Below are 27768 nucleotides of genomic sequence, written 5' to 3'. Positions count from 1 at the left end.
TCTCACCTCAGATGTTTGACACTCACTAGCTTTGTGACTTAATTGCCTCATCCTGGGTCATCTCCAGTCATCCTGATGAATATCTGGTCACTGAATTCAAATGACTCTGGAAGAGAAGTGAGGCTGTTGACCTGCACAGCCCTCCCTCACTCAAAACAAAGTCAAGTGCAAGTCATGTCATTATTTCTCTGATGGCATGGTCTTCTTCGGCAACAAAGGACAAACACACACATATTATCATTATTATTTTAGGTAAATATTTAATTCAAATTTTAATATATGTCTTTAGCATAGCAATTCCCTCCAGCAAATGCTATCAGAACCCCTAGTTCATGAGTTGTTATGCCTAAAAAAATCACTGTGTCTCCTACTGTCTAATGATAAGCCTCTACATCCTTATACTGAAGATTCCAAGGCTGGTTCAGAAGCTACAAGCAAGCAATCCATCATTAGGTTTATGCCCAGTGACAGCATTCCAGGTAGGTAGGAACATCTGGAGCTTGTTTTCTGTTTATGTAGCCTTCAAAAATACAATGGTATCTCCAATGTAGTATCATGTTAGAACTCAGAGGAGATTTGCTGAAAAAAAAAAAGAAGAAAAACAACTGGTCAAAACAGCTGTTAAAGTAGACCCATAACGTAATGAGCTTGATTTTCTAGTATGGCTTGCAAAATAATGTGTTGAGTACTTAGGTGCTTAGGTGTAATAAGAGTGTAGTCTGAGGAGGTAACGACTCTGAAGGGTCAATGCTCATTGGGATATATGAAAAGGCAAGAGGGCATTGTAAGGAGGGCTGGACTTGGAGTCAGGAACCAGGGTTCAAGTGCCCCTTCTGACCCTTGCTATGTGGTAGTGTTTAGCAATGGAAAGAGTGTGGAACTTGGAATTCACGGTCCTGAATGTGAGAGACATATAAATATATATAGTCATATACATACATGTATGTTTATATGAGTATATTTCACGTATGTTATACATATACATATGATAGGCATACCTATACACATATATCCACATGTAAACATGCACGTATAAGTATACATATACATACTATATACATATATTTATATGTGTGTATGTATATGTGTATATGTATATGTATGTGTCTATGTGTATGTGTGTATAAGAGAATTCAATCACTTTGTTAGATGATGAGGTTTGATAACTTTTAGATCAGAGGTGAAGTGACAGAACTATGCTTAGCCAACCCTCCGAGGTTGAACTCTCTTCCTCAAGTTGCTCCAAGTTCTGTGTGTTTCTCCTCCCCCTCCCTTCTGTTGTCCTTCCTCTTCCCCATCTAAACCTCTCCCAGTAGTTCCCTTCATCAAGACTAGGTGGATCATTTTATTTGGTTCCGATTCCAAGACTTCCTGATACAATTAAAAATCAAACTCTAGCTTTGATGTCATACCCATAGGGCCTGGAAAGTTCTTGACATTAGAGGAAGCGACCTGCTTACCCACAGGTGCCCATTCTCTGAAGCATCTTGTAATCCTCTGATGACAGTGGTTGAATTATTACTGATGAGAACACCAATGCTCGAAGATTTCACTAAGCCAATAGGTGATTAGGCATTACTTGGAAAAGAAAGACCTTTGCCATTATAACCATACCCTGCAACTTAATAATTAACTGCAGTCTCACTAATCACAGAGATTTTATTGACAGTCTCTTAAGCAGAAAATTGATTTCCTTCTTTAGGGTAGGAAGTTTGCTTAATTAGAAGCAGCATTTAATAAAGGACACACATTAACATCTTACACTATCATTTTTTCCCACAAAGCAGAGTAACCTGACTGTTTGATTTCATTCCAAGAAAAGAAATGCCACTAACTTGTGTGATATATTTATCAATTGCCTTCCTTTATCATTTGAGCAGCTAAACTTATTGCCTGGAAAAGCACTAGGGGAAAAGAAAAAGTGTCTCTGTCTATGTACTGAAGTGATGAAGACTAAGGAGGAATGTTTAGGAAAGCATTTCCTTTCCACACCACAGACATCCCACCCCTGTATACACATGGAGGTATTATTCCTATCATGGGTAACACAGAGCAAATCAAGCGACCAGAGGAGACCCTAGGAGATTTCTCAGAAATGTGTGCATTTGTCTTTTGAACTTAAATAACATTTTCAAATGTTTTAAGAGGAATAAATGTTTCATTCGGGTAAAGAAAGGGTAAACTGGACCCTATGAAAGTCTTTTGAAAGATGGGGCCAGTTTGTGTAAGATACTTTCAGGTTAAATCCGGGTATGAGTTTAAATGAAATGCCAAGTATTGTAAGTATTGGGTTTTTTTCCCCCTATACTGGGACATCAGGAATTTATATAGATTCTACTTGTTCTGGACTGTGGAGAATTTCCTCCTTAAATTTTGGCTGGGGCATAAGCAGTTCTACCTCTACCATTACTGTCTTTTATATTTCTGAACTCACCAAGAGTAGATGTTCAAAAGTTTCAGTGAACACATTGAAGTCATTCTTGTCTTTCAATTCACTGAAAGCAAAACAACCCATCTAGTCAAGACCAAGTCCAAAAACTGAGATGAGTCAGTTACATAAGCAAGTAACCAGCAAGTCTTGTCTCCAGAGCACAGAGATATAAATCATTTCATGAATCTCCTGACTATTCGAATCATTTTTAAAAGCTGAGTGCCCACAGGAACCAGGTTAACCACACAGTTTCTGATTCTTTCCATCACACATGGCCAGATTTAAAGAGGGAAAAGACAAGGAACACCCTTCTTTCTCTACCTTTAATGTGGTATGTAAAGCTATTTGAGGCAGATTAAAACAAGAGCCTTACATGCAGTAAAAAATGTGAAGATGAAAACCCTCAATTAATTGAGGGATTGGTTGACTTGATTGTTACTCTATAGGTGTCTTCATGTGGTTTAATGAGTCAGAAAGAATGAGATTCAAGTGCCATCTCTAATACTAGCTGGATGCCTCTGGACCACTCATATCACCTGTTCCCCCTTATCTATAAAATGGGGTTAATGGTATCTTTAGAACCTAGGTTTTTGGATTGTTGGCAAGTTCAAATAAAAGAAGTAATTTCAACTTTAAAATGCTGTGTAAATGTTCGATCCCTAGAACAGAACCCCAAACTCAGTATCAGCAGACCAACGTTTGCCAGGAAGTCCCTGTATGACTTTAAGCAAGTCATTTCATTTCTCTGAAGTTTTCTCATCTGTAAAATGAATAGATTAGACTCAATAATCCTGAGGGCCCCGGAAGAACTCTAATTTTCTGAGACCATGAATCATTTCACTATAGTAAAATGTTTTCAGAAGGAGCAATCTTGACTGTGTATATTCATGGGCTATAGCTCCTTCACAATGAAATTGGATCTCAATGATGGGTAACATTTGCCAGAGATACTGATATATTAGAGATATAGATCCCAAGACGAGCCTAGTTATCTCTCAGGACTATCGTACCCTATAATGGTAGGTAAAAATAGCTAACATTTCCCTAACCTTAGATGATGTGCACAATGTCTTAAATATAGTTAATCCTCACAAAGTGAGGCAAGTGCTATCATTATCTCCATTTTACAGATGAAGAAACTGAAACTGAGATATTAAGTGACTTGCCCAGAATCATACTGCTCATAAGTATCTGAGGCAGGATTTAAACCTGGGTCTTTCTGACTCAAAGTCCAGCACTATGCCGTTTTGCCTTCTTGTTGGCTGAAAATCCCATTCAAAAAGATTCCACTGGATGAGTTGTAAATTGGCACCATTTTCTCCCAGTTGTTGGCCCTTAGGCCATGAGATACTGAAAGAGAACTTTAGCAGTCTAAATATTAGGTTGTAAAAATAGGAGTTGGTTATAAGTCCCACAATTATTATTATCCACAATCTATCATAGGATGAGGAGCAGAATTGTTATTTCATTGAAATAGAGAATTCCCAAGTGAGAAACCTCTCCACATAAAGGCAAGTTAGTACCTTCTTACAGTTTTACAGAGTTGCCTAGTGCATTTAGAGGTTCGGTGACTTGCCCAGTGTCATGTAGACATGATATATCAGAAGTGGGGCTTGAACCTAGACTTTCCTGGCTCCAGTGTCAGTTCTCTATCCACTATATTACATTACCTCATATGGGGAAAGTGCCATTCCTATAAAGGAATTCCTCTTCTTGGTCCCAGTTGAATAGTAAGTACTATTCTGCTCTCTCTTTGGTCAGTATTCTGTCCTGCATCTACATAAGAGTTCACAGAATACCAATTACCATCTTCTGGCTCAATGAAGCAATGAAGTCCAACCATGTTCACCATTGGTCTGTTCTTCATGGATGCTGCAGCCAAACTTTCAAAATAGGTAATGATTTCTGCTACTTCCTAACTCTTCTAGGCAGGTGTCATAACACTGAGCGGAAGAAATCTCACCTGTTTCATGATCTTCTTTGAGATGGGTTACCTTTACCTACAGAATCATTCAGGGATAGTATCTCCTCCTCCACAGAGTCAGATATCCCTTTCCTTAATATCTCCACGCATTGTCCTATGTTTGACTCCTTACTCAAGTGCCAAAATTTGTATCTCATCCATTGTATCTTATGCTTTTTTTTCCCCAGAAACTCTAGAATGAAGTTGAACAGGGAACTCTGGGAACTAAGGTTCCAATTATCCAGGAGTTGGCATATTATCCCATTCATTCCATAGTTTCCTCCCATGAAACACCTAGTCAAATTACATCTACCTTTCAAGAAAATATGTCCAGACAGGCCACCACCCTAATCCCAATCAAGTGGAACCACATTCCAGGAACACGCCCAAGGAATGACATATGACCTGAGGGTCTGGTACTCTCACTTCTCCCACAATGGATGTTTGCTGCTTCTCAGAACTTAGAGGGGCTCTTGTTGCAACAAAATATTTCTTTCAAACTGGTACATTGCTGTTTTGAGACAGAAACAATAGATAAGCATCTCATAGTCTGTAGCCACTATTACAGGATAATTCCTCATCCCTTCTCACTCAGTTTGATGGAGGCTATCAATTAAATATTCAGCACTTATTAAGTACCTACTGTGAGCCAGACGCTGTGCTAGGAACTGAGGATACAAAAGCCAAATAAATAGTCTCTGCTCTCAAGAAGCTGACATTTTATTGGTGATATACAACATGGTTATAGATAAATAAATACACATTCTATGTAAAAGAAAATCTGAAGTCATTGGAGGGAAAGCATTTAATAATAACAATAGTAGGATATTATTAGTAATAATTATATAGTCATAATATAATAACCAATAATAGTAAGATTATTAATAATAGAATCAAGAAAGATTAATAATAACAAAGATAATAATAGGAGAATCTGGAAAGAAATTTAAAGGGGCTATAAACTGAGTTGAATCTTAAAAGGAGGTAGTCATTGGAGATGGATATAAAGGAGGAAAGCACTGCAGGCACGAAGGACAGCTATTTGTGGTGGTAGATGGAATGTATGTGAACAACGAATCAAAGTGTATGATGAGAGTGAGTGCAACCAACCTGAAAGATAGGTGCAGACCAAATTTAAAAGGGCTTTAAATGTCAAAGAGAGTAGTTTGCATTTTCTTCTAGAGTTAATAAGGAGCTACTGATGTTTTTTGAGGGAGTGGGTGGATATGATCAAACTGTGATACAAGATCATCATCTGGGCAGCTGTGCGGAACACGGAATAGAAGGGAGGGATTATATACAGAGAGACAAAATCATAAAGAACTATTGCAATAGTTCAAATAAGAAGTGATATGAACATCTGGGCCAGAGTGGCTGTGATGTTAATAGACAGAGGAGACTAATGGGAGAGATGCTGAGGAAGGCAGGTAGAAGCAGGAAGAGTTGGGCATTGAATGGATATGGAACAAGATGGAGAGTCAAAAATTGAGACTGACTTCAAGACTGAAAATCTGAGTGACTGGAAAGATGGTGTTGTCCTTCGCAAAAAGAGGAAAGTAAGGAAGAGGGGTGAACCAAGGGAGAAATATGGCAAGTCTGATTTTGGACACATTAAGTTTGAGATTCCCATGGAACACAAAAGTAGAATGTTCAGCAGGTGTTTGGAATAGTAAGACGAGACCTCAAGAGAGATAGGAAGGCTAGACAAACAGATGTAAAAAGATTATACCTATAGATTGTAGCCAAATCCATGGAAGCTGATGAGATCACCTTCATAACTAACAACCACAATACCTACTAAGTGTGTATTTTGTACCAGTCACTATACTAGATACTGAGGATACAAAGAAAAAATTATGCTTTCTTCCCTCAAGGAACTTACCTTCTGTGGTGGGGGTTGTGGAGAGGAGACACACATACACATACAAGGAAATACAAGATTGATTTAAAACAATTTCTGGGGGAAAGATACTTCTAGTAGGAAAGGAGGATTATTAACCTTAAAACAAGAGTTCCAGAGGGCACAGTGGAGCCCAGAAGAATCATACAGGATTGCTAGGGGCTGGGGAGGATAGGGTTAATATAGATAGATATGAAGGAGTAGAAAATCTGTATAGGGAATGGAGATTTGACTTAGGCAGCCTATAACTGAGAATTACAGATTCTCTGTTGAGTCAAATGATAAAAAGATTGTTGGTGCCCGCACAGAAGCAAAGATCATAGGATCAAAGAATCATAGATTTAGAGCATGACCTTAGACATCATCCAGGCTACCCCCTCATTTTACCAATGAGCAACTGGAGCCTAGAGAAGTTAAGTGACTTACCTAAGGTCATGCAGGTAGTAGGGGTGGGAAATTAACTCAGGTCCTCTGATGCCAAATCCAGAACACTTTCTGCAGACTCTTGATTTGAATATCAATCCCTGAGAAAAAAAGATGGAGGAAACATCAGTGTTAAGGCATATGTCCAGTCCCTATCAGCATAAGCAGAGAACAGTGGATTCCTGGGTCCAGTCTGATTATGTAGAGATAGGCATGGTTGAGGTACTCACCCTCAACTAGGTCAGCTCTGCTATGAAGAAAGAAAAGAGAGCCCAGTTCAGGATCCTTGAACATGCCCCCACTTAGGAAGAGGAACGGGAATGATGATTCTATAGATATGATTAAATAGAATTGTTTAGCCAAACTAGAGGATAAATATGATAGAGAAGTGTTAAGAAAACACCAAAAATAGAGAATACACAGAAAAAAGAAATGGTCAGTGCTATCAAATGCTGCAGAGAAGCCAAGATGGATGAGGTCTGAGAAAAAGCCTGGGAACTTATCAAGAAACAAATCATCGGTTACTTTGGAAGGTGCAGTTTTAGGCAAGGCCAGAAGCTAGATTGCAAGAGACTGAGAAATGAGTGGGAGGAGAGAAAATTGAGATCATGTATACAGGCAACTTTTTCTGGCAGTTTGGCTATGAAAGGGAGAGAGATAAAATAACGAGGAAAGGTAGCATCAGATGATGAACTTTTAATGATAAAAGATATCTGGCACATCTCTAGGCATCAAGGAAGGGGTCACAAAATAAGATGAAAGTTGGGGAAATAAGATGATAGAAGGGATAAGCTCTTGGAGGAGATAGGAGGAGATGAGATCAGGAGCACAAATAAAGAAGCTAGCATTAGCAAGGAAAATGTTCACTTCATTCTCCAACTTGAAACAATGGAAGAGAGAATGCGGGATGATGTTGAGGAGATTTGAAATGTCTGGCTGAGGAGAACAGGGAATTCACAGCCAAAGGACTCATTTTTTTCAGTGAAATATACAAAGTCCTCTGATGAGAGGGAGGGGAAAGGGGATGGCATACATGGCTTGAGAAAAGAGTAGACTTGAAACAGAAGCTGCAGAGAATTAAACAAAAAGCTAATTACCATAGAGAAGAGGGAGAAAACAAGCAAGGATTGCTGTGCAGTAGTGATGGCCCAGTTAAGACTGGGTAATAAAAAGTTAACTGTGGGCAAGTTGTTTGATTTTCTCCATCAGGGCTTAGCAGTTCTAGAGTAGGAGTAAAGGAGGTAGATGGAAGGAATGATACACTACTGCAGTTTGGAAAGGCATGGGCAGCAACAGGACAATTGGAAGTCGAAAGTGGAGGACAGTATGGCATTGAACTGGTCAACACTAAGGTCAAGATTTGTAAGGGAAGAAAGTGAAGCCAGAGCTAGGGGATCATGGATGACCTGGAAAAGGAAAGAAGGATATAGTGACTGGAGGTTGTGGTGCAGTCTGTGTGAATGAGGTTTATGAGATCAGGCACAGAGGAAGATAAAAAGGAAAGAGGTCTTGGTCAGACAGAAGAATTTCAGAATTATGCATTAAGGAAATGAAATTCTTGTGGATAATAATAAGATCATATGTGTGAACATCCTTGTGCATGGCTAAACTGGATCATGGAAGTGTGGTGCTTGATGAGAAGCAAGAGTATTTGAGAGGAATCACCTTGCCCAAATATAAATGTAGGGGTAGGTGAGAGAGGAGAAGACTATGAGCCAGAGACTGAACTCTGAGAAAGGAGGGAAAATAATTCTAGTACTAATAGAGAACAGCAACCAGGAACTAGATAGTGTGATGTATCTATATAGTGTGAACCTGAAAGAGAAAAGGTATCTCAGTGACTCTAAATATGTAATGCTATGATCTGAAGTATACACAAAAAATGTAAAAATAATACAAAAAGGGAGAAAATGATAGTAAATGGGTTGAAGTGTGATATCAACTTAAAGGCTCCCTGACATTGGATCTGGAGGTGGCAAGAAAGAGGACAAAGAATGTTAACTCCTCCTGCTGGCAGAGGATGTAGGGGGGCTGGGTATCACGGTATCAAGGTATCATGGCCATGTTTGCAGCATCTCCTCAAGGGAAATTAGGGCAGGCCATCCAAGAAAACTTGCTTACTGGGATTCAACTTGGTCCAACTCTGACCCCAAAGGTCTATACACTTGATCATTCCCAACAATCTCCTTTCATTTTTGACTGAAATGCAACTAAATAAGATAGATTGAGGGAGAAATGCCCAGAGACCATAATTTTCTGTACTTGGAAGCTCTTATCTGGTGTCAGGGCAGCTATGGCCATGAGAGCATTATGAGAAAGGATTAACATCTCGCTACAGTGCAATGCTTTCTTTGGCCCCACAAATCCAAAGCCAAAATCCTCAAGTCCATGCCTTATGAGGATCAGCTTAAGGCACTAGGAATGTTTTACCTGGAGAAAAGAAGACTCAAGGGGAATATCCTAGCTACCTTCAAGAATCTGAAAGTTTGTCAATTAGAAAATGCATTATACTTGTTTTTTGTCAAAAGCCTCATTACCACTAAAGTCCACCAGACTGGGTGATAAATTTTTATTTTTTTGGTCAAAAGATTCAGAGTCAGAGGCTCTGAGCTCAAAACCCAACTTGACTTCTGACAACTACATTTCCTCTTTGGCTTTTAATTTCTTCTGTAAAATTACAGGTTAGGACTCATTATCTTCTAAGGTCCCTTCTGTACCTACATGTACGATTGATTCTACAATCTGAATGACATATTACAAAAGCAGAGAGTGCTAATAAATGTAGAGGAGGTGGGATATCAACTCTAATAATTAAAGTATCCATGATATTATCAGGATAGAGTCCCCCCATCACAAGAATAGCAAATATAAAACTTCATACTTGGTTAGATGGTTTCCTCAGCTATTGAAGGAAAAAATAAAAAGGAACAAAACAAATTATCTTTCAAGTAAAATGGCTTCTGAACTTTAACTTCGCAGACACTTAGTCTTCTACCCAGCCCATACTAAAAGATTTTCTAGCCTGGCAGTACCTGCCAGAGCTTGTGCTTCCCTGGCACAAGGCTTTGAGCACCCAGGGGCACCTTTATGCTGCAATAAGACATCCAGATTTTTATAAGGCATCAAATAATTGCAATAGAATTAATGCTATGTCATGGCATATTTTCTTTGGATCCGTTTTCATCTCTCCCTTCAGCAATTCTACCCACTTCTTCCACCTGCAAAGCTTTCCTTAAAATCGACTTTTTTTTCTGAGAAGAGATAAGGGAAATTCAAAGACACATTATAACCTGAGCCCTGGAGAAAGTGTTGACAGAAAACAGAAAAGCTGTTGACTCTAATTGCTGAGGGAAACAACTCAACAAAGGTATATTCTTCAGGAAAAGTATTCACCTTCACCCAATAATACATTTGAGATAGGTTACAAAGAGGTAGGTCACAGGATCATAGGTTTATAGTTCTAAAAAACCTCCTATATTTTCTAATCCAACCCTATGATTACAGAAAAGGGACCTAGGGGTCAAGTGACTCACTCATGATCACCCAGATTGAACACATGACAGCCAGGGTTTAAAGGCAGGTCCCCTAACTCCAGAATTGGAGTTTCTTCTTTGTCATGCCAAGTCTTCTTCATTTTACAGTTGAGGAAACTGAGACTTGGGGACCTTAAGTGCCTTTTCCCAGTAACACCAACTGAGTTAGTGGCAGAGCCAGGGCTGGAATCCAATTCTCTCCAACTAATGCTCTTTCTCCCCAACAGACAAACTTCAAAATGAAACAAAAAGAGATTTTCTATTATTTGCTTTTAAAGGACTTTGTAGGATTTGAAATGCAAAATGCACAAGTAAATATTAGGCTATAATCGATCACCATATTACATAAAAAGCCTTCCCGGGAAGAATAATGCGGTTTTATGTGACGAGGGCTTTGTTCTGCAAGCAGGCTTGGCAGGGTAGCATGTCACGTTGCACACTTATACCCTGGGCAATGAATAGGATGCTTGTATCATTGATTTCAATGAAATTTGGCTTAGGGAGAAGACTACCCAGATGCAATGCATTCTCCTATGCAGAAAGATGGCAAACCGTGAGCGTGATGGGCGGCTGACTCTGATGTCTCTTCCAGAGGTCTAAGAGGTGACAAACCCAAAAGGCAGAGGTGTTTCATGGTGACAGCACCCACCTTGCTATGCATGGCCTGGTCAGGAAGTTGTGTTTCAATAAACAGGCTGTACACAGGGAGCTATGAGGCTCAGGGTAGCACAAGCCATCTAAAATGTCAAAGTGAAAATTCATCCTAACAGACCATTGAATCACAGATTTATAGTATGGCTTCTTATGGCTTATGGTCCACAGAGTCACCCCCTCCCCAACCTAGTGGAACTGTGGTTAGATTTCATGGGGATCCCTAAACATATATGAGAAAAAAAATTACATCTTTGTTTTTACTAACCTGTAACTGAATTTAGTACTTATTTCAATTATTAATTATTTTGTTAATTATTCTGAGAAGAGGTCCATAGACTTGCTTAACTACTAGATAGCGCTCTCTCTCTCTCTCTCTCTCTCTCTCTCTCTCTCTCTCTCTCTCTGTCTCTCTCTCTCTCTCTCTCTCACACACACACACACACACACACACACACACACACACACACACACACACAGAGATATGAACCTTGCTCTAGAGCTAGAAAAAGCCTATCAATCTAGCCCCCATTTTACAGATGAGAAAACTGAGACCCCAAGAGGCTAAGGGACTTGCCCCGCTGGTTAATACCCACTAGTAATAAATGACTGAGGTGGAATTCAAAACCTGATAATCAAACAAAGAGAAGTACTTAGAATGCCTTGTGGCTTTTGCCATTTTAAGATGAACACAGGTCCTAGGCTGAAGCCCTGCCCCTTAAAGAGTACGTTAACCCTTTAAGCAGCATACTGTAATGGGAGGGAAAAAAATAGACCTGAACTTAGATCTATAAAACCTGTGTTGAATGCCAGCTCAAGCTGTGGGAACTTAAGAAAATCACTTTATGAATCCATTTTTTTTTGCTAATTTTAAAGTTTTATTTAAATTTGTCCTTGCGTTATAAATATTTCCAGATGACCCTTACCCTGTGATGGCTTTAAGAAAGTAAAACAATTAAGCAAAACTATACAATGACCTCATCTGAAAGTGTATATAACATTCCATGTCTGTATTTTTAAACATTTTTTCACTGACAGAAATTATTTTCTCTCCCTCCCACTCCCTACTATACATTGAGTAAGAAAAGAAAAACAAATTCCTTATAACAAATATGCATAAATCAAACAAAACAAATCCTCTCACTAGCTGTATGCAAAGATAGATGTAGATATATCATCTGTATCTTAAATATATTTTCCTTCTGTGGAGAAATGGATAATATGGTTCATCATTGTTTCTCTGGCCATATCAACGATGACAGTTTTTACAATTCTCCAAGTTGTTTGTTGGTTGGACCCCAGGTTCTTTTCTCCCTCTATATTTCTTCACCTGGTGATCTCATCCACCCCGGTGAATTTAATTGCCATTTCTAAGCTAATAATTCTCAAATCCATCTTTTCTTCCCCAGTCTCTCTGCTGACCTCCAATCTCACATCTTCAACTACCTTTCAGACATCTCGAACTGGATATCCAGAAGACATCTTCAACTCTCAACATATCTAAAACCAAACTTCTTTTTCCCCCTTAACCCTTTCAGTTTCCCACCAGTCTTTCAAAGACTCCCAACCTAGGAGTCATCCTGGGCTCCTCTATTACTGCCAACCCCCTGATGCAGAACTTCATCCCCTCACTCTTGGACTACTGCAATAGCCTACCAGTGGGTCTCCCTGCCTGAAGTCTCTCTCTACCTCAGTCCATCCTCCATTCGACTACTAAAGTGATCTTCCTAAAGCATAGGTCTGATTATGTCACTACCCTACTCAATAAACTTCAGTGACTTTCTATTGTCTCTAAGAACAAATACAAAATGTTTTGTTCAGCGTTCGAAGTCCTTTGTAAACTAGCCCCTTTCTACCTTTCCAATGTTCTTACAACTTCCTCTTCCATCCTGTGACACTAGCATTCTGGTTGTTCCATGAACAAGATACTCTGTCTCTCAACTCCAGGCATTTTCTTTTCTTTTTCTTTTCTTCTTAAAATTTTTCTTTGGCTATTCCCCATGCCTGGAACACTCTCCCTCCTTTACTCTGATTACTGACTTTTGGCTTCCTTTCATTCACAGCTAAAATCCTACCTTCTACCAGGAGCCTTCTCCAACCTCTCTTACTTCTAGTGCCTTCCCTCTGTTATTTCCCATTCATTCTGTTTATGGCTTTCCTTGTACATGCTATTTCGCATGTTGTCCCTCTCATTAGAAGGTGAGCTCTTTGAGGACAGGCAGGGACTGCATTTTGACTCCCTTTATACTCCCAATGCTTAGCACAACATCTGGCACATAGTAGGTGCATTTTATTCTTCAGTTTATAAAAGTCCTCAAGACTATCAAATTTCTAGGACTGATTTTATCATACACATTGCTCTTCTGTTTCTGTTCATTTCTCTGTCTCAATCTATGTCTTCATTTCATATAGCACAACAATACCCCATTACATTCATGTAACACATTTTCTTCAGTCATTCCTCTAATTATAGACATCCTTAGTTCCTAGTTTTACCATCAAAAAAAGAGTTGCCTTAAATATTTGTGTGTATGTATGTAGTTAAATATCCCCTTTCTTTCTGATGTCTTCATAGCCTTGTCAAATAAAATAATTAATCAAAGAATAAATAAAAGTCAAATAATTTCAGTAAATTTTGGCTCATCATTTCAACGTGCCTATTTTCCCACAGCCCCTCCAATATTTAGAATTTTCCCTTTTTTGCCATCTTTTCCAATCCGATGGCTGTCAGATGGAATCTCAGAATAACTTTAATTTGCATTTCTCTAATAAATAGTGATTTGGAGTATTTTTTCCATAGGCTATCGATAATCTATTTTTTCTTTTAATAATAGCTAGCATTTATATAGCACTTTGAGTGTTGCAAAGCACTTTATAAATATTACCTCATTTTATCCTCACCAGAACCCTGGAAGGTAAGTACTATTATTTTCCCCATTTCACAGAAGAGGATACTGAAGCAAACAAAGGTTAAGTGACTTTCCCAGGGTCACACAACTATTAAGAATGTGAGGCTGAATTTGAACTCAGGCTTCCCAGACTCAACACTCTATTACCACTCTATCCTTAGACTATTTATGGAGTGATCAATTTATCAAGTGTATCCTTGTAAAGTTGAATCATTTCTTTATATATCTTGAAAATAAGACCTTTGTCTGAGAAACACTATAAATATTTTTCCCAGTTAATAGTTTTCCTTTATAATCTTAGCTTGATTGACTTTACTTGCAGAGATACAGTTTACTTAACTATAAAGTAAGGATTTTTAAAGATCCATTTATTCAAACTTCAACAAGTATTTATTAAGCACCTACAACTAAGTGCCAGGCTTTGGGCTAGGCGCTGGGCAGCTAAGTGACATGGTGGATCAAGTACGAAACCTGGAATCAGGAAGACCTGAATTCAAGGTTGACTTGAGATACTTGCTAGTTGTGTGAACCTGGACAAGTCATTTAATCCTCAATTTGTTTGCCTCAGTTTCCTCATCTGTCAAAAGAACTAGAGAAGGAAATGGCAAACCACTCCATTATCTTTGCCAAGAAAAATCCAAATGGGGTCGTGAAGAGTCAGACTTGGCTAAAACAACTGAATGACAACAAGTGGGTATAAAAAGATTAAAAAATGAAACAGTCCCTGCCCTCATGGAGCTTACTAACAGAAGGGAAGCAGGATATAACAAATACAAGGAAAATTAAATATGAAATAATGGCTTCTAGGGTCAAGACTCTAGCTATTGGGGTCATCAGTGAGGATCACAGAATCTTAGAGATGGGAGCGATCTTAGAAGCCATTTATCTCAGTCTATATCAAAAGAGAAATTGCCTCTCCAATACATTTGACTATTAGTCATCCAACATCTACCTGAAGATCTTTACTCAGGGAAAACCACCATCTCCCAAAGCATCTCATTCTACTTTTAAATAACTATATATTGCATGTCCTTATCTCTTGCCTCTCTCCAACTTCCACCCATTGCTCCTAAAGCTGCCTCCTGGCGAAACAGAGTCATTCTAACAATGATCACATGCCAGTCCTTCAAATAATTGAATTTTTACAATATTTGATATTTATATAGTGACAACCTTTGTGCATTATATTGGCGTATATACAGACACATATGCATCTGTATATATTTCATATTATATATGTTTGTATGTTTTATGTATATGCATGTATTTATATATTTATATATACACACACACAAACACATACACACACATATATGCATATAAAATTTACAATGTCTTACTTGACCCTCAACACAAAGCTGTTCAGTAAGTAGTGCAGGGATCATCATGGGGGTAGTTAAGTGGTAAAGTGGATACAGTGTTGGATTTGGAGTCACAAAGGCCTCGAGTGCAAATCCTGCCTCAGGCCCCATGTCATCTGTAAAATAGGAATGATGCTACCATATTAAATGAGATAACATGTGTAAAGTCCTTAACAAACTTTAATGAGCTATGTAAATGCCAGCTATTAGTATCCCAATTTTGCAAATTAGGAAACTGAGACTCAGAGATTTTTAAGTAGTTTACCCAGGGTTATCAATATCAGGGATAAGAATATCAATATCAGCATAGGATCCTGAAACATCTAGGTGGCATTATGGGAGCTAATTGCTTCAGTGAATAGAACACTGGGCCTGGAGTCAAAGGAGACGAGTTCAAATCCAGCTTTGGGCTCTTAATACTTCCATAATTCTGGACAAACCACTTAAAATCTGGCTGTCTCAGTTCCCTCAACCATAAAATGAGGATCATAACAGTACCTACCTACCAGGGTTGTTGTACAAGACAATATTTGGGCAACTACACAAAAATTAACAATGTACTAGGGCATAAAAACATCACAGTCCAATGCAGAAAGGCAGAAATATTAAATGCATCCTTTTCAGATCATGATGCAATAAAAATTAAATGTAATAAAGGGCCATGAAAAGATAGATTAAAAACTAATTGGAAACTAAATGATCTAACCCTAAAGAATGAATGGATCAAACAACAAATCATAGAAACCATCAATAACTTCATCCAAGAGAATGACAATAATGAGACAACATACCAAAACTTATGGGATGCAGTGAAAGTGGTTCTTAGGGGAAATTTTATGTCTCTGAAAGCTTATATAAGTAAAACAGAGAAAGAAAAGATCAATGCATTGGGCATGCGACTGAAAAAACTAGAAAAAGAATAAATTAAAAATCCTCAATTAAATAACAAATTAGTAATACTGAAAACCAAAAGTGAGATTAATAAAATTGCAATTAAGACAATTATTGAACTAATAAATAAAACTAAGAACTGGTCTTATAAAAAAAACAAAAAAAATAGATAAATATTTGGTTAATTTGATTTTAAAAAAGAAAGAAGAAAACCAAATTATTAGTATCAAAAATGAAAAGGGTGCATTCATAACCAATGAAGAAGAAATTGAAACAATAATAAAGAGCTGCTTTACCCAACTGTATTCCAATAAATTTGACAATCTTAGTGAAATGGATGAATATTTACAAAAATATAAATTTCCCAGATTAATAGAAGAGGAAGTAAAATACTTAAATAGCCCCATTTCAGAAAAATAGACTAATCCATTCAATGAACTCCCTAAGAAAAAAATCTCCAGAGCCATGTGGATTTACAAGTGAATTCTATCAAATTTAAAGAACAATTGATATAGACTATTTGGGAATATAGGTGAAGAAGGAATCCTACCAAATTCTTTGTATGATACAAATGTGGTACTGATACCTGAACTGGGAAGACTCTATAAACATAGAAAAAAATTATAGACCAATTTCCCTAATAAATATAGTTGCAAAAATTTTAAATAAAATGTTAGCAAAAAAAAATTACAGCAAATTATTATGAGAATAATACACTACGATCCAGTAGGATTTATACCAGAAATGCAGAACTGGTTCAATATTAGAAAAACTATCTGCGTAACTGATCACATCAACAACAAAGCTAACAGAAACCATATGATTGTCTCAATAGGTGCAGATAAAGTTTTTAACAAAATACAACACCCATTCCTATTAAAAACACTACAGAGAGTGGGAATAAATGGAGCCTTCCATTTAGGTAGTAATATCTACCTAAAACCATCAGCAAGCATTATATGTAATGGGGATAAGCTAAAAACATTTCCAATAAGATAGAGTGTGAAACAACAATGTCCATTATGACATTTATTCAATATGGTACTGAAAATGTTAGTTTTACCAATAGGAGAAGAATAAGAAATTGAAAGCAAAGAAACAAAGCTATCACTCTTTGCAGATGATATGATGATGTACTTAGAGAATTCTGGGGAAGCAAGGATTGAAATAATTAGCAATTTTAACAAAGTTGCATGATATAAAATATATAAATATGATATATAATACTTTATTATTTATTTATATTTTATTGTTTACATATTTATATATTTATTTATATGTATATATTGTTTATTTTTATTTATTATATAATGTAATGTATAATAAAAATAAAATATATAAGTATAAAATATAGCATAAAATTTAAAATAAACCCATATGAATGATCAGTATTTCTACATATTACTATATATTTCTAACAAGATCCAACAGCAATAGATAAAAAGAGAAATTCCATTTAACGTTCCTGCAGACATTATGAAATATTTGCAAGTCTACATGCCAAAACAAACCCAGGAACTATATGAAAACAATTAGAAGATACTTTTCACACAAAGAAAGTCAGATTCAAATAATTGGAAAAACATCAGTTGCTTGTGGATAGGCTGAACTAATACAATAAAAATGACAATTCTACCTAAATTAACTTATTTATTCAGTGCCATACCAATCAAACTACCAACAATTATTTTATGGAGCTAGAAAATGATAATAAAATTCATCCGGAAGAATAAAAGGTCCAGAATATCAGGGAAATTAATGAAAAGAAGAGCTAGGGAAAGTGACGTAGCCATATCAGGTCTTAAATTGCATTATAAAGCAGCAACCATCAAAATTACTTGGTACTGGCTAAAAAATAGAGTGGTAGATCAGTGGAATAGGTTAGGCACACAAGACACAGTAGCCAATCATTATAGTAATCTACTGTTTGATAAACCCAAAGACCCAGCTTCTGGAATAACAGCTCACTATTTGACAAAAACTGCTAGGAATACTGGAAAATAGTATGGCAGAAGCTGGGCATAATTACATCTTATACAATCTACCAAAATAAAGTCCAAATGGCTATAGAATTTAGCTATAAAGGGTGATTGATACTATAAGCAAACTGGAAGAGCAAGGAATAATTTAATCTGTCAGATTTATTAAGAATGGAGGATTTATGACAAAACAAGAAATAGAGAACATTACGAAGTGCAAAATGGATAATTTTGATTGCATTAAATTGGAATGTTGCCAGTGCAACCAACATTAGGAGGGAAGCAGAAAACTGGGAAACAATTTTTACAACCAGTGTCTCTGATAAAGGTTTCTTTTCTAAAATATATAAGAACTGAGTGAAATTTGCAAGAATATAAGTCATTCCTCAATTGATAAATGGTCAAAAGATATGAACAGGAAGTTTTCAGAGGAAGAAATTAAAGCTATCTATAGTCATATGAAAAATAGGCTCTAAATCCCTATGGATTAGAGAAAGGAAAATCAAAACAACTATTAGGTACCACATCATACCTATCAGATTCGCTAACATGACAATGGAGGAAAATAATAAATGCTGGAGAAGATGTGTGGAAATTGGAACATTAATTCATTGTTGGTGGAGTTGTGAACTGAACTGACTATCCTGGAGAGCAATTTGAAACTATGCCCAAAGAGCTATAAAAATGTGCCTACCCTTTGACCCAGTAATACTACTTCTAGGGCTGTATCCCAAAGAGATCATAGAAATGGGGAAAGGACCCATATACACAAAATTATTTATAATAACTCTTTTTGTGGTGACCAAGAACTGGAAATTGAGGGGATGCCCATCATTTGGAGAATGGCTGAACAAGTTGTAGCATATGAATGCAATGTAATACTAATGTGCTCTAAGAAATGATGAGCAGGTGGACTTCAGAAAAACCCTATATGTACTGATGCTGAGAGAGCATTTTACACAGTGACAGCCACATTGTGCAATGACTGACTTTGACAGACTTAGCTCTTCTCAGTAATGCCAGGACCTAAAACAACTTCAAAAGACCTATGATGGAAAATGTCATCCACACCCAGAGAAAGAACTATGGAGTCAGAAAGCAGATCAAAGCATGCTATGTGCTCTCCTATTTTGTTTTGTTTTTCTTTCTCATGGTTCCTCCCACTAGTACTAATTCTTCTATACAGCATGACTAATGTGAAAATATGTTTAATAAGAATACATTTATAGAGCCTATATCAGACTTCTTGCTGTCTTGGGGAGGGGGAAGCGGAGGGAGGTTGAGAAAATTTGAAACTTATGGAAGTTAATGTTGAAAACTAAAAGTAAATATATTAATTTATAAAAAAGATAATATTTGTAAAGCACTTAGCACAATGCCTGGCACCTTATTGCTTTTCATTCATTTCACTTATGTCTGACTCTTTGCAATCTCATTTTAGGGTTTTCTTGGCAAAGATACTGGAGTGATTTGCCATTTTCTTCTGTAGCTCATTTTTACAGATGAAGAAATTGAGGCAAACAGAGTTAAGTGACTTGGCCAAGATGACATAGGCAGAAAGTGTATGAGGCTGGATTTGAACTCAGGAAGATGAGTCTTCCTGCTTCCAAGTCCAGTGCTCTGTCCATTTTGCTCCCTGATGCTTAATAAATACTTCCTCCCTTTCCTATTCCTAATCCAGTGCTTTTTTCATTACATCATGTCTCCCCTACATCTTTTATTTTTTTCATTAAACATTCCAATTTCATATATGTTGTGGTTTCTAGTTTCCTCACCTTTCTACTCACCTTTCTTCCTCTCATCAATATTCCTCCTAAAATGCTTTGTCACCTTAAAGCATTATGCAAATGTGAATCATATCATTAAACAAGGGTCTAGGATGCTGGCAAGTGGCATTACGACCCCTGACAGAGAGAAAAAGAAGGAAAGAAACCAACTGGGGAGAAGGGGGAAGGAGAGCAACAGTTCCAAGAAAAGAATCTTCTTTTCCTCTCAAATGTTGGCTCTTTAGACAGATACCAGGAAAACCTGAAGCAATATCCTGAGGCATTGTCAGCAACAATATTAGGGCTTATCTATTTATTCCATGATCTGTATCGTTTCAGAATTCTATTTATTTACTTATTTTTTAATCACACATTGTCATACAATTGTGTCATTGTCATGATGGACGAGGGTATACTCCATGATTGTTTCTTATTTGAGTGTTTCAATGCCTCATAGAAGTGTAAGATGTCTATCATTTGTGGTTAATGCAGACAGAACAAAAATTCCCTCTGGCTTCTAAAACAAGAGTCCTGTTATACTATCAAGTCCCCTCCTCTCACACCTTCCTCTCTATGTATCTTCAAAAGAGGAAGGGGACTTCTGTAGTCCAGTAATGGGCCACTCATCTGCCTCCTCTAATCCAAACTAAGAATGGTAAAAGCTTGGTACACTGGGGACAGTGAGATAGTTCAGTACAGTTGGAAAAGACAAACAATGTACTTTGATTCAGAACCATGGATTGTGCTCATAAATTGAATTATTTCTAAAAAACTAAAATAAATCTATTGTTTTCTTTACATGCTTATATTTAAGGAAACTGGTATAGATTGCTCTAGGGCAGCACAAAGAATAAAAAAAATTGTATAATCTTCACTCTTTTCAATTTGATCTTCCAGGAAGTCAATTAGAATTTTATAGGTCTGTATAGTCAATTATTCCTGTCTCACTGAGTGGGGATTTTGGCAGTTCCTCGAAAACCAGTACCCTTTGTGGAAACAAAGTTGAAGAGCAAGTCCATAGTAGAATCGTAGATAATTTGAGTAGCTTTGATTGAGCAAGACGCTTGCTAGTTCAAACTCTGAGTACTTATAGTTGTTTTAATTTATAGAATATTGATTTAGACCTGGAAGGGACCTTAGTTTCCTCTAGTTCAATCTTCCTTACTTTACAAGAAACTGAGGAACAGATGATTTAAAAGGATTACTCACCCCCAGGTTGATAGGAAATTAGTGGCAGAGCTGGGCTTTGAACATACATCTTTCAGATTTCGAGACCTTTCTACTGCACCGTATTGACTCCCACATTTTGATTATGCAAGGAACAGGGAAAGCTTACTCAGCTTTCCGGATATTTGACTTCCACTAGATTATAAACTACTTGAGGAAAAGGAAGATCATTTGGTTTTTTGTTTGTTTGTTTTTATACAGCCCTCTCAACACCTAATTCATGTTTAGAGGATAAAAATGAGAACCCTAAAGAAAAAAATGACTTACCCAAGGTTACTTAGCTAATGAGTAATATAGCCAAGATTTCAACCCAGTCCTTTCCACTCTAAATCCTTTGTTCTTTCTACTGCTTTTTACATATGGTATCAAGTTACTAAGTACATTTCCAGAAATACCCAACTCATATTCCCCCTTTCTTCACCTATGAAAAATGAAAAGACTGAAGTTAGCTCAGAGATCACCAGCCAAATATCTGGTTAACCCCTGGAAGACTCTTTCCTACATTTAGGAAATGAGAAATATTCAGATTCAAATATGAATGAAAGGATTTTAGAATTGGAAGGGACCTCATTGGTCAACCAAATTGATCAATACTTAAAAAGAATCCCAGCTGAAGCATCTGTCAAGACATTGCTTGAAGACCCTCAAGAAGGTGGAATTCACAGCTTCCAGAATTTGTTCCTTTTCATTGCTAGTTCTGCCCTCTGGAGTTAAGCAGAACAAAGCTAAGCCTTCTTCCATGAGAAAGATGGCTATTATGACCCTGTTAATCCATCAGGCTAAATATCTCCATTTCCTTTAATCATGTCCTCATATGGCATGAACTTGAAGCTCTTGGCCATCCTTCCTGCCTTCTTCTGGATGCTCAGTGAATGATAACAGAGCCCTCGATGATGGAAAGCTATCCCAGGCATTCATTTTACATCCCCTTCTATTTTTTTTTCCTTCTCCACCTCCTCCTTCCTTTTTGTCTCCTAATCTCTATTTACCACATTTGATTCCTTTTCCATTTCCCTCTTTACTGACGTTCAGACCTTTAAGTGGCATCCACAAAAGTGTGAACCTGCCACTGCGACTTTTACTGAGAAATCACTCATTATAATGCATTTATAGTCACAGGGTACTCCATTCTCTGGAATGGACTGTCTGGCTAATTACAGCAAGCCCAGCAAAATGGGTTTATTTTCATTACAAAGTGATCATTTGTGCTTCTGGCTTTTATTTGTGCTTTCTGAAAACTCAACAACAGGTATTCACTAAAATGAGGAGTTTATCATTCCACATGGTTTTACTCCCTAGTCTTGTGGCTGTGTTTTCTCTCTTGCTCTACCACATTCACTCTCTCACCTCCATCCTCCTTCTAGTTAAGACTCTACAATATATCTCTAAAATACAGAAGGGATCCCCACTTACAGGACTGGGAACTAGCTGAGAGGCATGTAGTAGGTGGTTTAAATAGTTAATATTTTGGTACCTAGTTCTTTTATTCATGTCACCAAATGGGGAATTATTCAATCAATAAATTAACAAGTTTTTATTCTGCACCTACAATATGTTAGGAACCATGCTAGATGCTAAGGATATACACATACACAGACAGAAGAAAAATCCCTGCCTTTAAGGAGTTTACATCATATTGTAGGAATAGCATGCACATATATAAACATATATAGAAAATATGCAAGAAAAATACAATGTAATTTGGAATTGGGTGAATCAAAAGCATGGCTGTGCAAGGTGATCTTTGAGTTGAACTTTGAAGGAAACAAGGAATTCTAAAAAACATAAAGAGAGGAGAGGGTATTCCAAACATGCCCGTGTTTTTTTTCAGAGTAGCTTTGGATGATGTAACAACGGTAGCTCACATTCACTGTGTATTTTAAATCTTAAAAGTACTTCCCTTACCAATGACCCTGTGAGGCAGTCATTCAACAATTATAATTCTCATTTACCAAATGAGGAAACTGAAGCTCAATGACTTGTCCAATTAAAATGTGCCAGAGATCAATTTCCACCAGGGATTTTTACTTTTGCTTTAAGAATTTGACCTTTGGATCCCATACCTAGAAAGGTGAGCCACAGTTGCATGTCCAAAGGGAATAGAGTGGAGTGATGACATGTCAAGTGTGCTGGGTTTGGAGTCAGAAGATTTGGGTTCAAATCTCAGCTGTACTGATTACCATAATAGGATCATACAGCAGGGCCCTCTAAGCTCAACACCTTCATTTTCAAAGGTAAGGAAATTAGAGTCCAAGGAGACTCACTGAATTGCTCAAAGTCACAACAGTACTAAGTGGCCAAGCTAATATTCAAACTTGGGTCTTTTGATTCCAAATTAATCACCCTTACCACCATGCTGCATCCCTTACTAGCTGTGTGACCATGGACAAGTACCATAACTACTCAGCTAAGTTGTTTAGATCAAGGATTCTTAATCTTTTTCTTATGGTAGAACATTTTGGCAGTCTGTAGTGCCTATGGTCTCCACAAAAAAATAGTTTTATGTACATAAAGTAAAATACATGGGATTAAAACAGCCAATAATATTGAAATAAGTTGTCCAAAAAATAAAGTAAAATTCCTATAAGCCACCCATAGAACTCCTGGTAGATTATCTCTACAATCCTTTTCCAGTATCTATATTCTACATATCACAAGCCTCTTCAGTTTCCTCCTCTGCTTGGTCTGGCTGGACACCACAGAGTTAAAGTCCTCTTCTCTGACCTCGAAACACAGACTATTAGGCTGAGCTTGCCAGGTTGAAAAGATTTGTGGTATGTGTGCTGGGACAGTAAACAGACTCAGATCCAATTTCCTCACATCTCACATCATTCTTAGTCTCAGACAACCCTCAACACAATGGCAGAGGTGCCAAGGAAATAATAAAAGAACAGGAGTGTAAGGAGAGGGGTGGGGGTTACAGTCAAAAGCAGCAGGTGAGTCAATGAAATCTGTTGCAGCTAAGGCTCTAATGAATGAGGGCTGGCCACTCCAGACCCCAGTGACAGCCATCTGGGCCTTGAAGCTGATAGATGGTGAATCCAAATTCACCTTCTCATCTTCTAGTCCTAAAGCTCATAAAAGATAAGTGTGTGTTGGGGGGAAGGGGATGTGGAAAATTGGGGAAAGCTCTTCATAGCATTTAAAACTACTTCAGCTCAACTACAAAGGAAGATAGTGGTCAGCTGTCACATCTTTGCAGATTATGCCAATACCCTAAGAGTATTTAAATAAATAACAAACACACAAATAGAGAAGAGGTCTCTACTAAAGGATGTTGCTTAACCAAAGCACCCCAAAACAAGTTTTTCATGCTGCATGAGGAAGAAAATAAGAGAGTTTTTTATTAGGTACAGTTACTACTACAATATACAATTGTATTTTCTCTCTCTGGTTCAGAATATATGCTTACTATATGTGGGAAGACAATCCGGAAAGTTCTCTAAGTGAGGGATTTTTAAAAATTCATTTAGTAAAGTATATGAGGAACTACTGAAAGGAAGATGGGGCTTTATCCCACAGAAGTAAATTGAAAGGGCACCAAAAACATCTTCCTCCTACTATCAAGATAGATTGGCTTTCAAAAGTCTTAACAGGTGAGACTTTAAAAAAATCTCTGATGTGTTTATGTCAAAAATATGAAGCCATTTTGGACTTTTTGCAGGGAGAATTCTTTCCTTCTTTATACACCTACCCATGCTCCAACTCCTGACTCCTGGTAGTAATAGCAGCAGCTACTATGAGCCTCATTCATACCTGTCTTTCACATGTACCTACCCTGGCTGACTGACAGATGCAAGTTGCTTTCACCAATGCATAAACCTTGGGGCAACTTAGAATTTTCTTTCTCCTTCTGCTGGTTCTGTCCTTACCTGACCCAACCCTTTCTCCAACAGCGGTTATTCCAAAAATAAAACCTCAGATGCCATACTCTCACTGAATTCCAATCTGCCACTTATCTTAGGTATATCGCATGCTTATTCTATATTTGTGTTATCACAAAATACAACATTGCTCTTTAGGACATTTTGACTTGGAATTGTAATCTATACTTCAGTGATGGACACCAAATGAGAGTTTCAATTTCCTCATTAAAAAAAAAAAATGGAAATAGCAACACGTCTATTACCTACCTCCCTCGGTTGCTTTGGCTAGAGTATTTAAAGTTAAACTTAAAACTCAATAGAAACATGGGTGATGATGTGTGATGATGATGATGATGGTGATGATGATGATGATGATAAAAATAGCTTATTACACCTAGAGTTAGCCAGATGTTGACCTATACAGTGAATTCACCTTGGGGGAACTTCTATTGTTTTCATACTGCTTTGCTGAGGTCTGTTACTACAATTTCTCCACACAATCAACACAGATAAGCTTTCAAAGGTGTTGACAGGTGAGGCTTTAAAAAAATCGTATGGTGCTGTGTCAACAATAGTGAAGCCATTTTTGATTCTTCACAGAGACAACTGTACCAGATGTTTATCCATTCACAAGGTCTGTTCCCATGATCTCTATGCAGCACCCCCAGGCTGGAGATCCAAGGGAGATCCCTTTCATCCAGTGGGTTATTCATTTCTTTTTCTTTCCATTTCACTTAAATGGGCTTCCTCTTTGAGACTCTAAATTCTATGAAGGGAGGAGAGTCTTAATAACAATTAGTTTCTCTAATGCCTTAAGTTTGCAAAGCATTTTCTTCCCAATAATCCTATAAATTAGATAGTATGAACATTAGTATTTCCATTTCATACACAAAGAAACTGAGGTTCAGAGATGAAATAAGTAAATAGAAGATAAAAGCCTAATCTATATTTTATTTTATATTGATTAATCCATGTACATATTGTTTTCTTGCAGTAGAATGAAAGGGCCTTGAAGGCAGGAAATTCCCTTTTTTTTCTTTGCAACCCCATAGACAAGCATGGTATCTTACACACAGGGCTCAACAATTGCTTAACAATAATTAATCAAAGCTTTTAATATAGGTTCATTGTACTACTGAACAAAAGGGTTATCTTGCTAGTAAGCATCAGAACCAAGTCAAGTCTTCTAACTCCAAGACCAGATGAAGATCTTTGCATTGCCCCAGGGAGCTTCTTAACTAATTTTATATCTGCCCCAACACTGAGCATTGTGTTTTGCACGTCATTCAAGACATCTGTGATTAAAAGATCAAAACTATAATCTGTGTTTTCACTTCACTAACATGCAGTGCATCTCAGGGACTTATTAGAGAATCACCATGAGTTGTTGCAGTCGCCAAATCCACTGAAGTGTGGCCAACCTGGCAATTAACCTCTCTGAATTTAGCAGGGTTGGTGTTCAGACTACAGACATAAATCTACAAAATCCTAATGCACCTAGGTAGTATATAGAGTGTTGGACCTGGATTCAGGAAGACCTGTGTTCAAATTCAGCCTCAGACACTGACTAGCTTTGGTGACCCTGGGTAAGTTACAACCTCTATCTGTCTCAGTTTCCTCAAGTGTAAAATGGGAATAATAGCACCTATCTCTCAGGGTTGTTGTGAGAATTGAGTGAGATAAGCTGTAAAGTATTTAGTAAAGCATCTAACACAAAGCAGACACAAACAAAAGTTTGTTCCCTTTTCTTCCCTGCATTCCTTCCCCTGCCTTTTCATCTTGGTAGGACCTATCCACTGCCCTATGCAGCACTAAGGCAGCTATGTGGAGCTACAGTACACAGAGCACTAAGAAAGATTTCCTGAGTTCAAATATGACTTCAGACACTTGTTAGCTGTGTGACCCTGGGCAAGTCCCTTAACTCTGCCTCAGTTTCCTCATTCTGTAAAAGGAGAGAGAGAAGGAAATGACAAACCACTCCAGTATCTCTGCCAAGAAAATCCCAAATGGGGTCACAAAGACTCAGACACAACTGAAAACAATGGAACAAGAAGAGGACATTCTATAAGCTGTGTTCTGTGATGTAACACTCCAAGAATCCTCTGTAAACTCCATGCTACTTTGAGAGGTCAGAATTGGATGACATTTGTGACTTCTGTATTGTGAAGTACTCTTATGGAACGGGGATCTCAGTGGTAAGAGTGTTCCCTCCAAAGGGGCTGGTTTACACCTTCATATCTCACCACAGCAATCCACATTTTTTTGTCCTATACAGTTGGTTTCCATGTCTTCCCGTAAATACTCCTCGGAGGATCTAATCAATGCACAGAGGCCTTTCTCTAGGGTTTCCCCATTTATTAGATACTGCTGTAATGCTAGAGTTTTCAATCTCTCCTCACAAGAGTGACCCCCATCCTTTTCCCACCATACCTTTTCTTGATGCTATATTTCATGGCACTTTTTGCACAAGAGCCATCAATTGTAATAAGCTGAAGCCTGATTGATAACCACCATGAATCTCTCTATCACTCATTAGGTCTACTACCATTTTGAATCTGCACACCTTATCGTCCATGATGCCAGAAACAGGAGAACATTGGAGCCTCAAAAGGTTTTGTGCATATGTATCCGGGATGATCCTGGGAATGTTGAAAGCTCTGTGTTCCAAATGAAATCCAGATTGCTCTTTTCCTTCTTTTCAATTCTGGGTCTAGGCATCAGCTTGTCAGTACCTAGCTAGCCTGGGACCCTGACAGCAAAGAGTTTGTTGTTCAGACTGTCCATGGAGCCAGACTTTTTGACCTACTAGCATATCCTTTGTGATGTCAGGGTACCTCCATGACAGGTTGAGGCAATAGAGTAGAGCTA

The 27768-nt window shown here is 37.6% G+C and overlaps 1 long non-coding RNA gene across 3 annotated transcripts; it reads right to left on the bottom strand.

Annotated features, from left to right (window-relative positions):
* Positions 1–259: 259 nt before the first annotated feature.
* Positions 260–27768, bottom strand: LOC140511927 (uncharacterized). Of its 3 annotated transcripts, none has more exons than XR_011969722.1 (4): positions 27464–27768; positions 6721–6818; positions 4800–4905; positions 260–579 (listed from the first exon to the last, which is right to left on the bottom strand). It is a non-coding gene; the product is annotated as an uncharacterized lncRNA (long non-coding RNA). The 3 variants fall into 3 exon arrangements; XR_011969720.1 differs by lacking the exon at positions 4800–4905 and adding an exon at positions 4102–4207 and having other exon boundaries at positions 27464–27765; XR_011969721.1 differs by lacking the exon at positions 4800–4905 and having other exon boundaries at positions 27464–27755.

The sequence above is a fragment of the Notamacropus eugenii genome, chromosome 6 (genome assembly GCF_028372415.1).
Source record: "Notamacropus eugenii isolate mMacEug1 chromosome 6, mMacEug1.pri_v2, whole genome shotgun sequence".
Classification (NCBI taxonomy): Eukaryota; Metazoa; Chordata; class Mammalia; order Diprotodontia; family Macropodidae; genus Notamacropus; species Notamacropus eugenii.
This window is presented reverse-complemented; position numbering and strand designations above follow the sequence as displayed.